Source organism: Notothenia rossii, assembly GCF_949606895.1.
Source record: "Notothenia rossii genome assembly, chromosome: 4".
NCBI lineage: Eukaryota > Metazoa > Chordata > Actinopteri > Perciformes > Nototheniidae > Notothenia > Notothenia rossii.
In genome coordinates, this window is record NC_136902.1 from 86,747,186 (window position 1) to 86,759,995 (window position 12,810).

The window sequence follows — 12,810 nt, forward strand, 5'->3', positions numbered from 1 at the left end:
CCTGATAGGCTAGGGAGCGGGAGATCTCTAAGATGTTGACCAATCACAACAGAGCCGGCCAGCTAACCAATCAGAGCAGACTGGGCTCTGGTTTCAGACAGAGGGTGAAAAGAGGTGCTGCAGCACAGGCAGTATGAGAACAATAAAGAGCTTTTTGAACATTAAAGCATGGAGACATGTCACAGTATAAAGAAACAAAATACAAATATGACCCTGACAATGAGCAGAATATGGGGTTAATTTGTGCTATACAGTAGCTGTTGTTTTTTTTGCCTTGCAACTGTTTGAAAACATTTTTGCTTCGTGTATAATTTGTACTTATGGTAATGAAACTACATTTTCTAGACATAAACATGTTTGTTTTTGTGGCAAAACCAAAGATAAACAGTTGGTCAAATGTCCTTTTTTAACCAATCAGAGCAGACTGGGCTCTGGTTTCAGACAGAGGGTGAAAAGAGGTGCTGCAGCACAGACAGTGTGAGAAAAATAAAGAGCTTTTTGAACATTAAAGCATGGAGACATGTAAAGGCACAAAATACAAATATCAACCTAAAAATGAGCGGAATAGGGCCCCTTTAAACACAACAGTAAATCTAATGTGGCTTCCTTTTCCTTTTCTCTTATTCTTACCACATTAGTTATTGTGGACCTCATGGAATTTGGCATTGTCTTTGACAGGAAGTTGCAAGTAGGAAACATTTTCGCTCTGCCTCTGGCTGCATGTTCGCTTGTCTTTTGATGAAAACCTATTTAAGTTTAACTCACACCACAATGCCCTGAAAGGACTTTGCTAGTTTCACAGAGGCTCAGAAGTCACCTACAGCGAGCTGCGAGGGGCAGCAGCTGCATCCATGTGGGACAATCTGAGTCCACAAATAAACTGTGAAATTGGTCAAATGGAAGACATGGCACACTACTGTAGAAAGTGGTTGTTTCTCCTATACTACTTCTTCATTTGTTACCCTCTTTATGAGGTGATTCAGGAGAATACAGTGCAAACATGTCACAGGTTGCATCCTGCATTCAGAACGTGTGAGGAAAGATGGTGGCTATTGTTAAATATTATAAAAATGTTTGATACTTTAGACATTTTTCTACAGAATAACACCGTCCAATGTGCTTTCAGAAGACAGTTTTATAGACCAACCATTGTCCCATTGTGACCAAAAATAATGGCATTAATAACATTTTTGTATTTGCATGAATGTAATATATTTCGTTGTGTCTGTCTGATTGATGACAGGTGGCATGCTGCGCTCCGAAATCTTGCACTGTAGCTTTCACATCGTTGTTAGAGCTGCAAAAACAGAAAGCAGAAAATAAATCACCTACTGTTTTAATGGCAGGATAATCGTTGGCATTTTTCATGCAAAAATGTCAGAAAATGCGGTTTTTAGCTTCTAAAATATGCAGTTTTTTTTAATCTTTTATTCAAAAATATAATATTAAACAAAAACTTTGGGATTTGGACTGAAAAAGCAGGATATTATAAAAACTCACATTTGCCATTTTTTTGTTTGATGCGTCGTTTTGCAAAAATATAAAAATAATAGTTTACATGCAAAGATGTGTGGCAAGCAGAGGCTCAGTTTAACCCTTAAAGAGGCCCTGTTATGGTTTTGGGGGGTTTCCCATTTCCTGTAGTGTGTTAAATAGGATTTAGTGCATGTAAATGGTCTACAATCTGTGTTCCCTTCAGAGGGAGTGTCTCTCCCACACTCCCCCCCTGCCTGAAAAGCTGGACTCCTATATTTACTTCCGGAACAGAATGTCATCACTATGTAACACACACGCTCCTATTGGTTAGCGCACCAACACATTGTACGTAATAGGCTAATGGGCGGGATATCTCTAAGCGGTTGGCCAATCACAATAGAGCCGGCCAGCTAACCAAGAGAGCAGACTGGGCTCTGGTTTCAGACAGAGGGTGAAAAGAGGTGCTGCAGTATGAGAAGAATAAAGAGCTTTTTGAAAGCGTGTAAACATATCACAGGAGAGACACAACATACGAATACGAACCTGAACTTGAGCAGAATATGAAAAAATATATATATAAAATTACGATTTTAAGAGAATATTTTCCACTCCAGTTCTATTATTATGTCTTTATGTTCATGTAGCCTGCGGTTGCAGAGAATGCACTTTCCCTCAGCGTGCTATACTTCTATTTACTGCTCAACAACATGATTACCCTTGTTCCTGTGAAAAGACACACTGTGAGCGAAACATACACCATCCGTCTTTTGTATTCAACCTACACGCCTCTTCAACACTGCGGCATGAATGACTGGCTTCTTTCCTTCAGTGGTTGTCAGGTTGGAGGCATATTCGCCGTGAATGTGCCGTCTAATCATGTCCCATGTTGTCTATCGGAGCCCTGCCGTCCTCATTACAGGGGAAGGAGAATACGTGTTGTCTGTCATCTGTGCAACATAAAAAGCCTCACCGATACTTAGCTTGTGCAGGCTGCCGTATGCGTCGAGCCCATTATTCCCAGGCTCAGAATAGAGGTGCAAGCAGCACAGGTGTGAGATGATTCAGGCATAGGAAGATAATAATGGGATTGTGCACATATGAACACCCCATGTAAAAGCCATAAAAGGCACCACCTAGCCGTATAGATGGATGCACAGATAAAGTTGTCCGCTATCTTAAAGTTGTATCACCGGGGGAACCCAAAGGAGTCCATATTTCTCCAACTTTAATCAACTCTGTTTCGTGCACACAGTGACATTATGTCTCCGCGGTCACGTCCCTGCGGCGTCCCCACATGTTGCACAGCTTTAACTCGATATTAACTTTCAAGGTTACGGCCCCGTCTGTGCAGAAATGACCCCCCCCCCCCCCCCCCCCCCCCCCCAATGCTGGTGCTGGAAGTACAGTATGCCCTGGACGGAGAGTTCAGGCAGAGAACAAGTTATAACGGATGGAAGGAGCGAGGGAGATGAAGTGAGAAAATACAAGGAACGGAGAGGTGGTGAGTGGAAATGAAAGAAGGGTGAACGAAGGACATGAAAGAAATGGCGCGGCGCTTGGATAGAGAACGCTTTCTAGTTTGATAATGAAATGTTTTTTCCGCTCTCCGTTTAAAGTCCATATTTCTCTTTATTCTCGCGCCTAAATCTTTTTCTCCACATTTCTACCCTTTCCTACTTTCTTTCCTATAACTCCACCCCTTTGTCCTTCCTGCTTTTTCTTTCAAGCCATTCTTCATCTTCCCCACTTCTCTTACTTCACCATCCCTCCTTCAACCTTTCTCTCTGTAACCGTCCTCCCTACTTTCTCCTTCATCTTCTATATGTCTCTCCATCACTCTGCCTTTTCCTATTTGTTTTCACCCTAACCCTAACCCTTCATATTCCCCTCCTCGGTGCTGCCTCCTTCGCAATTCCATCTTTCCTTCCCTTGTGTTTTCCTTTCCTACATCCTCCATCTTCTCCACTTTCCCTCTCCCTCGCACTGTCTTCCTCATTTCTCCACATCTGCCTTTCTATAACTCCACCTCTTTAGTCGTACCAACTTTCCTTCCTCTCTCAACCTCTCAATCTTTCCCGCCACCCGTCCCTTTACAGGTCTTTATTCCTTTCTCCTTCCTCCACCTCGGCCTTTCCTTCTTACTCCACCATTTCTCCTTCCTCCTTGTCTTCCTATAGCTCCATCCCTTTAGTCCTTCCAGCTTTCTCCATCCTCCACTTTTGAGCAATGCGTCCTTCCCATTTCCATCCCTCTTTCCCTTATGTCTTTCTCTCCTTTCCTTTTCAAACCTTGACAGTATTTCTGCCCGGGTTTATATTTTCCCATCCTTGCTCCACCTCGGCCTTTCCTTCTAACACTTACTCCACCATTTTTCCTTCAAACCTTTCTTCCTATAACTCCCTTTAGTCCTCCCAGCTTTCTCCTTTCACGTCCTTCGGCTTTCTCTCGTTGGCCTTGCGCCCTTCCCTATTCCATCCTTCCTTCTCTTATGTCTTCTTCAAATGCTGCACTTCCCTCTTCAGACCACCTCTTCAATTCGTTCCACCCCTCGTCCTTTTACAGTTCTATCTTTCTCTCTGTCTCTACATCTGTCCCTTTTCTCCACTCTAGCTTTCTCCTTCATATCCTCCTTCTTCATCTTCCCATATTGCCCTCCTTATCGTCGTCAACTTCTGTCCTTTCCTCTTCCAACCTCAAATTGTCTTCCGCCTTGATTCCTTAAAAGGTCTACATGTTTTCATCTTCGCTCCTCCGGCATTCTCTCGTCTCCACGTTGACCTTTCCTTTTACCACTCGCTCCACCATTTCTCCTTTAACACTTTCCTCTTTACCCTTTCATCTTCCCCTCCTTTTGCACCGTTCCCAATTCCCTCTCGTTCCCTTACGTCTTCCTCCATTCCCGCCTTTTCCCCCTTTCCCACCACTCCTTTTAATCTTTCCATTTGTTCTCTCTGCGTCCCATGTTACGGCAGGTTCCAGCGCCCTGACCGAGCCACCGGGAACTGCTGACAAATCGATACATCACTGTAATTGATTCTGTCGGGGCTCAAAGTGTTTAATGAGAGCCCCACCTCTTCATCCTCCTCTCCTTCTTTTGCACGAGGGCTTAGGGAGAGTCCAGCTCAACGATTAATTGAGCGGAGGCGTCCATGTGCAGCGGAGTGCAGCTGCTGATTGCTGGGTGAGGGAGTTGGGGGGGTTAAGGTAGGCAGGGTTGGGGTGTTGAGGGTTAATCAGAGCAGTTCCCAAGGTGACGGATGGCTCGAGCTGGTGGATTATGTACAGGTAAAAGTGTGTGTGTGTGTGTGTGTGTGTGTGTGTGTGTGTGTGTGTGTGTGTGTGTGTGTGTGTGTGTGTGTGTGTGTGTGTGTGTGTGTGTGTGTGTGTGTGTGTGTGTGTGTGTGTGTGTGTGTGTGTGTGTGTGTGTGTGTGTGTGTGTGTGCGCGTGTGTGTGTCCAAGCATGTTGTCATGAGTGCTTTTATTAGCTCACAGCTTGACAACTTAATTGCGGTAACCTTATGCAGTTGCAGTTTCATCAATTGCAGTCTTTAAATGCTGTCCTAATTCTTGCAGATGATCAATGGATAAACACATGCACACATGCACACACAAACACACACACACACACACACACACACACACACACACACACACACACACACACACACACACACACACACACACACACACACACACACACACACGTACGCCTGCACACACAGATTGCAAGAGTAACATTCAAGAGATCATATCATGCTTATTTTCAGGTATTTCAGGAATTTCACCCTCTGTCTGAAACCAGAGCCCAGTCAGCTCTGATTTGTTAGCTGGCCGGCTCTGTTGTCATTGGTCAATTGCTGTTGGGATGTCCCGCCCCTTAGCCTATCCAACTCCAGAAAAAGGGAACCCTTAAAGAGAGGTGGCGGCAGGATTTATAAAAATGTAGACAATATAAATCTGTATATCAGCGTGGAGAGAGCAGGAGGCCAGAGAGAGGAGGGTGATGTAGTGTGTGTGTGTGTGTGTGTGTGTGTGTGTGTGTGTGTGTGTGTGTGTGTGTATGTGTGTGTGTGTGTGTGTGTGTGTGTGTGTGTGTGTGTGTGTGTGTGTGTGTGTGTGTGTGTGTGTGTGTGTGTGTGTGTGTGTGTGTGTGTGTGTGTGTGTGTGTGTGTGTGTGTGTGTGTGTGTGTGAGAGAGAGAAGGTAGGGAATCTTATGGACAGTGAATCATTAATATCAGCAGCCTGTAAGACACTAATGAATAACACGGGAATATATCAGCTCATCGTTTGCTCCTCTCCTCTTCACACACACTCTCTGCCTCTCTCTGCTCTGCACTCATGTCTTCCTGCTTTAATGAGAAACACCTGTTAGAGCTCCTCGTTAGGCATCCCTTGTTCAGGTCCCATTAGACTCCTAGTCCCTCTCCTGTGCAGGGTGTGTGTGTATGTGCAGGTGTGTACCCGCTGGCTGTGGTTCAATTATTATAATATATACTTTTTTGAGACAGGCTTTTTTCAAATTTCAGGATACAGAAGGTGATGCTTTGGTTTGTGAGATCGTTAGAGATGAAAGTTTAGTGGATGGAGAAGTAAAACATGTTTTGTCGATTCTCAAGAACCACGAGTAGACTGCATTGAAATGATTTTAGAGTGCAGTAAACTTTATGTCTTGTATTTGCATGAGATGAATCCCATTGAGAGAGAGTATGTATGTGGGTCATTTTTCACAACCAACCAATGTAATGATTACAGCTGCAACTACAACAGGGCATTAAGTAGAGTGGAGAGCAGATCTACTACATATACTGTATAGGACCAATGTTGTAAGGTTTGATTGAATACATATGAAAAATGATTGTCTCCCCTCTAGACTGCAAGTGTACCAGATAGATTTGTATGTTCTCTCATTTTAATCTTTGCAGCTGTTTGCCAGCGTCTCAGATGTAACCGCTGTAGACCTTTATGCTCAAGCCTATTTGTTTGTGCAAACACGCAAGGTTGATGCCAAGTCAAAAAAGTACTGGATAAATATTTACTTATTAATGTGCAACCTTGGTGTGTTAGAAGTTTCCACAGACCTCTTTTTATTCATTGGCAAACAAAAACCAACACTCCACATTTACTTTCACTGGAAAGCTTTAAAGTTAACTGACTTAGCCATCGATGTATAAAGAGAACTGGATACAGCGTTGGAGGCGGTACATTGTTCCTTCCTACACAAGTTGCTCAGAGGCGCATGAAGAGAAAATGGCCTGCCTCCTGAGAGTGAAAGTACCCATAGAGAGTGGACATTTAAAGTGGACCTATCATGCTATATTTGAATAATATATTGTAGCGCCATACCTATATGAAACATGCCTGTGAAGTTTTTTTTTCAAAATACCAAACAGATCATGCATTTTAGCCATGCCTCATTTCGCTCTATTTGCTCTATTCCAGCCCTGTTTTTACAAGGGCTGATTCTGTGGCAAATGAGCTGCAGCTGACCACGCCCCCCTGCAAAGGAGGGGGGCGAGGAACGAGCGTCATGTTACTATGTTGTTACCATGCTGTTACCATGCCACCCGACCTCTCATTCCCCTGATAGGTGGAGAGTTGCCCATAGGCGGAGCTCCTTGTTTCTGACGTCAGAGATATTTCAAATCTGGATCAGTCTGTATCAGATCCGTTGCAGCCCCGTTTTTAGAGATTTGGGTATGGAGGAAAAGAGAGAAGGTTGTGTTTTCTGACACTTGGTGAGTTCCCTGACCCACCGGGGACTCATATTCATGTATAAAAGACGTACACAAGTGCATTTTGCATGATAGGTCCCCTTTAAGTTCTCCTTAAGCCCCGCCTCCAAAAGTTCTGTGTAGTCACAGGGACTGTTTCCCAAAACCAAGCACGTCATACACATCAGATTTAAAAAAGGAAAATAAGCTAACTAGAGAGAGAAAGATGCTGATTGTACAGCATGGTTACTAAAAGTTACGACAGTTCCTGTTTCTGCCGGAGAGAGGAGTTTGTCCCAAAGCTTGCTGCTGTATTTACACCCTCCAACTTAAAGAAGGAGCCTCTTTCAGCTGTGAGTGAGACTGCAGACAAAGTTCACTCTCTGGGTCGGTTTGGAACTGGGCCGTCCTCTTTAACTGTGTTCAGCTTTTATCCTATCAGCATTTTCATCAAGCTTTCTCTCACACTGCTCTTTCTGACTTCTGCTTCACTTTCTGTCTTCATCCTCACACACACACACACACACACACACACACACACACACACACACACACACACACACACACACACACACACACACACACACACACACACACACACACACACACACACACACACACACTAAGTAAAGTATTTGTGTGAGAATGCCGATGAGGTGATTAATGGCTTGTTTGTTTCTGCCACTACACCCATAGCCTCATCCTAATTAAAGATATTCTGCTGATTTGGCTCGCTCCCACCCGTACAGCGCCTCTTTATACAGCTGATTCGTACAGCTAAGCCGTGGCTGTACGATATTTTGATGAATGTCTCTAAACGTACTTTTTGATGGGGAGGAGATGACTATTTTTGTGTAGTGTAGACATGCCCAGATTATTAACGAAGCTCCCCGTCAGTGTGCGTGTGGGAAAATGCAAGCGTTAGCGTTAGTTCATGAGTGTTCGTATAAAAATGTGGTTTGTTGTCCTAATTAACTTTCCCAGAAAAGCTTGCAGATTTACTTATCTCTGGATAGTTGGATAATTTATTACTTTGCCGAGACAGAAATCGTGACAGTAGTCCAATGTGCCATATACAAGATAAAGTATATACTGATCCATATGTGGCACCGAATAATCTCATATATCCAGGATGTTTTGGAAATACTGTTGAAAGTGTTGATGTTACCTCATTCTCAATGCTTTCTAGAACCACTGCACAGCGTGTGTTCATTTCCTGCAGTGTTGTGAAAAGTTTCCAAAGCTTCTCTGTTCCTCTCAAATTCACAGAGGGCTGAATGAAATGTGTTTTTGTTCTTCCCTAAATCTTTTTAAAGCACTTATCCTGCAGCTGGGGCACACTTCACTACAGTAGTGGGTAAGTAACAGCCTTTTAAAGGAGATGGCAATTTAAAAATAATCCTGCATGTTTTATTGGGGCTGCAAGATATAAATAAAAAAAAACTACAATTGCAATATCAATTTTCTGCCCTAATCGCAAAGAATGTATCATTGCGGAATAATTAAGGGGATTGTGGTAAGTGTTTAATACTGCAGAGATATGCTTGAACCATCCTTTGTTAATGCTGCACAATTGGTTTTAACTCCTGAAACACAAAAGCAGATGAGCACTGTGTGTACTCTTGAGTGATTTTGAACGGTTAAGTAAGTTAAAACTTAAAGGTGACCTATCATGCAAAATGCACTTTTGTACGTCTTTTCTACATGAATATGTGTCCCCGGTGTTCCAGGGAACTCACCAAGAGTCAGAAAACACAACCCTCTCTATTTTCCTCCATACCCAAATCTCTTAAAAAGGGGCTGCAACGGATCTGATACAGACTGATCCAGATTTGAACACTTCTATGACGTCACAGAAGTGGCGCTACGGCTATTGGGCCAACTCCACCAATCAGGAGGAGACAGCCACGGACATTGCCGTTGGAAAGCGCTGGAGACGCTGTAGTACATATGCCAGGCCTGTAGATGGTGCTGTTCTCACAGAATCAGCCCATGCAAAGACAGTGTTCAATTGAGAGAAATGAGGAATGGCTAAAATGCATGATCTGTTTGGTATTTTGAAAAATAAAAAGTATAAATATGCCTTATATAGGTATGGTCCTACACTATAATATTCAAATATAGCATGATAGGTCCACTTTAAATACATAAATACCGGTTGCCACAACATGACATCGGTGTATATGTTCACTCCAGCTGGGTTTAAGAACTATGACATACAAGGACAAAAATTAAAACAGCAAACACGTTTCAGGATCAGAAAAGATTTAGGCTATCCGTTTATGGTGTCAAAAGGTAAAAGGTGGCATAAAGGCATAGCCAACAAATGTTAACAGAAAGAAAAAGTAGCAGTATTTTAAAAAGGGAGAGAACATATACAAGTTGGAGCCGATAACATTAACAAATTACTGAAAAAAGCATTTTATATTTTTCATGTTTTTTTATATTTAATCATTTTTTCTTTGACACTATTTTAACATAATTGAGTAAAACTGTACTGTATTCAGATATGTTTGTTTGTGCTGATTTTTAAGCAAATGTAATATTTCCTTCACAACACACAATTTTACATCTTTGGGAAATTTCCTCTTCCTATTTTCTACTACATGGGGAGAAATCCACACAAATCAATGTAAAACATGAAAAACCCCAGCAGACGCCTGACGCGCGATGCTAACAACTTCAAAACCCAACAGTGAGAATGAACCTGAAGGCGGCTGCGGGTCACGGAGCATCTCCAGCCCCCTGACTGAACTCCACTTCAACATAAAAGACTCTTTTGTGCTTCACCCTGTGTGTGGAAAACAGTTTGTGTATCGCCGGGCGCGTACACAACTGGTGCCGCGCTGTGTTAAGGCTAAACACACTTAAGGCTAGGCAATCAGTGAGTAAAGTTTCCTCGCGCTGTCATTAAAGCTCCACATAAAAGCTTAAGCTGCTTTTATCCTTCTAAGGAGGAAACAGAGAGCACATAATTAAATTAGATGAAAGGAGGGGAATTATAGGCTTCCTCCTCTTTAAACACAAACGACTTAATCAGAACCTTGGGCTAAATGAGAGACAGACGGCTACATGATCACGGGGAGGATAAACATCCCCCTCCTCGCCTCCAACCTTTTTGCTGTCTCACTTTTATTCACATCTTTATTATCTCGCTAACACACTGTATATCTTTCACCGACTTTTTATCTGGATCTTGCTCTCTTCTACCCAGTGGTGGAAAGTAACTGAGTACACTTATTACATAAGAAAGTTGAATATTAGGTTCTGATTGGTCAATTTAGAAATTCAGAGGTCGGTTATTTTTTGCTAGCAGACCGTTGCTAGGACAACAGACTGTTGCTAAGGAGGCTAAAGGAACTATATGCAGCCATATCCATCCGCAATAAGAAATCCAGTCAATTAAACCGTTGTGAACAATAAACATTTGATGGTAAAACGCCACGGAACATTTTTTAATAATAATTTATTCATTTGTGGAGAGCATGAACGTTGTTATTCATGGTGGCTAAAATACGCTAATCTTTTTTAGCTTAAAATGTTTAACTGTTCCTTTAGAGGAGCCAGATTATACTTTTAGGGGTTGTCCCTTTCCTGTAGTGTGTTGTGTATAGGTTAGCATGTAAATGGTCTGCAGAGGCTAAACATCTTTCCCAGTGTTTATAATGTTACCTACTGTTATGACCGGCCCGTAGGCCACAACAGGAAAGAGAGAGAGACGTTCGAGGGTTCCAAAACCACGGCACTTTTATTGTGACAGTTCAGAACACAACACCGGAAACATGAGAGGATGGGCGAGGGGAAAGGACCACGGCGAGAGTCTTCCTGCAGCAGGCTTGGAGAGAGTCATGAAGGCCATGTGACTCCGGGCAGCTGGGCTTAAGTAGCACCTCGGCTCCGGCCAGGTGTCCCCGGTCATGCTGATTGGTAGGCTAGTGATGGCAAAATGAAGCTTTGAATGAAGCGTCGAACCACTTAGACAATTGTGTCGGAAATAGGTTCATTTCTCGAAGCTTCAGTTACAGCGACCTCTCCTGGCGAAGTGCAAGGCTGCAGTGGGTTTAACGCATCTTTGCCTTGAAAAATATTCGATACACACACACACTAACGGTACGTCTACACTACAGGCATCAAAAAATGCTTTCAACGCTTCGCCCATTCACTTGAATGGGGTGACGTAGAAGATTTTTAATCTTCGCCGAACTGCATTGTGGGGAGCATGGCATGGCTTTGCAAGCATCACGAGCATCTATCGGCATCAAAAGTTGAACAATGTTCAACTTTTGAGGCTCGATGCTTGGCATCAGCCAATCAAATTCCGTTTATGCAAATCCCGCCAGTGCAAGCGCAGCCAATCAAACCGCGTGCAAGCTGGGAGAGCCAGACCTCAGTTCATTTCCTCATATTCCAAACGAGATATTACGGTAGCAAATCACCCGGTTCTTTACGACCGGAACTATTTACCGGGATACAAACCGGAGGAACCAGGCATGGAGGGAGGTGGCAGAGACAGTGGGTGAAACTGGTAGTTTTTTCGCCTGTTTGGAGAGTTTATATCCAGTTTACTTCGTTTTAACATTGCTATTGCTTTGTATGTCGGGGGCGGGAGATTCATTTGATTGGTTGCTCGCAAAAAATCGCCAAGCTTCAGACACGCCCAGCTCCAAGATTTTTTCATGCCTGTAGTGTAGACGGGCCGGACTGAATATCATGTTCTATTTGCAATTAAAGATTGATAATAGTGTGTATTGGGTTATTGAGAAGAGACTAGAGAGTGCTTGACATTTTTTGGGGCGGAGAGGGCCTTTTATCAGTTATTAAAGTATTAAAGTTGAAAAGCAATGATTAAAAGTGTAATATTCCAAGCTTTGAACCAGGAGGACATCGCCGCATCCTGGCCGCCGGCTCTATCCACTGGGCTATCAATTCTTTAGACCATCGAAGTGTTTTTATATTACTCATTGTCTTTTTGTTCACAACTTCTCCACTTTTCGAAGTGTTTCATGAGCCAGAACGACCTATTTTTCTTCCTGGCTTGCTCTATAATGATCCAATTCAAATGCAATGCCAACAACAACTCAACAGCAACAATGCAAACTACGACAACAACCCACACATCGCGCATTGTTTAGAGTGGTTATAAAGTGTTGAAGCGCTCAAATTTGAAACTGTTTCTTCTGTCACCTGTCAGAATCGAGACGAGGCAGTGCATTGAATCACCTGATTGGACGGTGAACCAGTGAGTTGATTCATTCAGGAAATGAAGCAGTTGCTGGTTCGGACGTCACATGTCACGTGATTTGAAGCAGCTGCTGCTTCGGACGTCACATGTCACGTGATTTGAAGCAAGCTTCGAAGGACTGCTTCTATGGAATAGGAAGTCCAGGGTTGAAGCTCCGTTCGAAGCTTCAGTGTCAAACTGCCATCACTACTGATTGGCCTCTTCAGCTCCACCCCCATCGCAGGACCTGCAACACACCTGCACATTCACAGGCCCCTAAGCACACTGCAGAGCTTTCTGCCACTAGAGTTACTGTAAATACGTCTCTTGAAACGTTTTAAAGCCCATTGCAGGAGAGGCTAACTTCAATAAACAGTGTTAACTCTCCCACGAAGAGGAG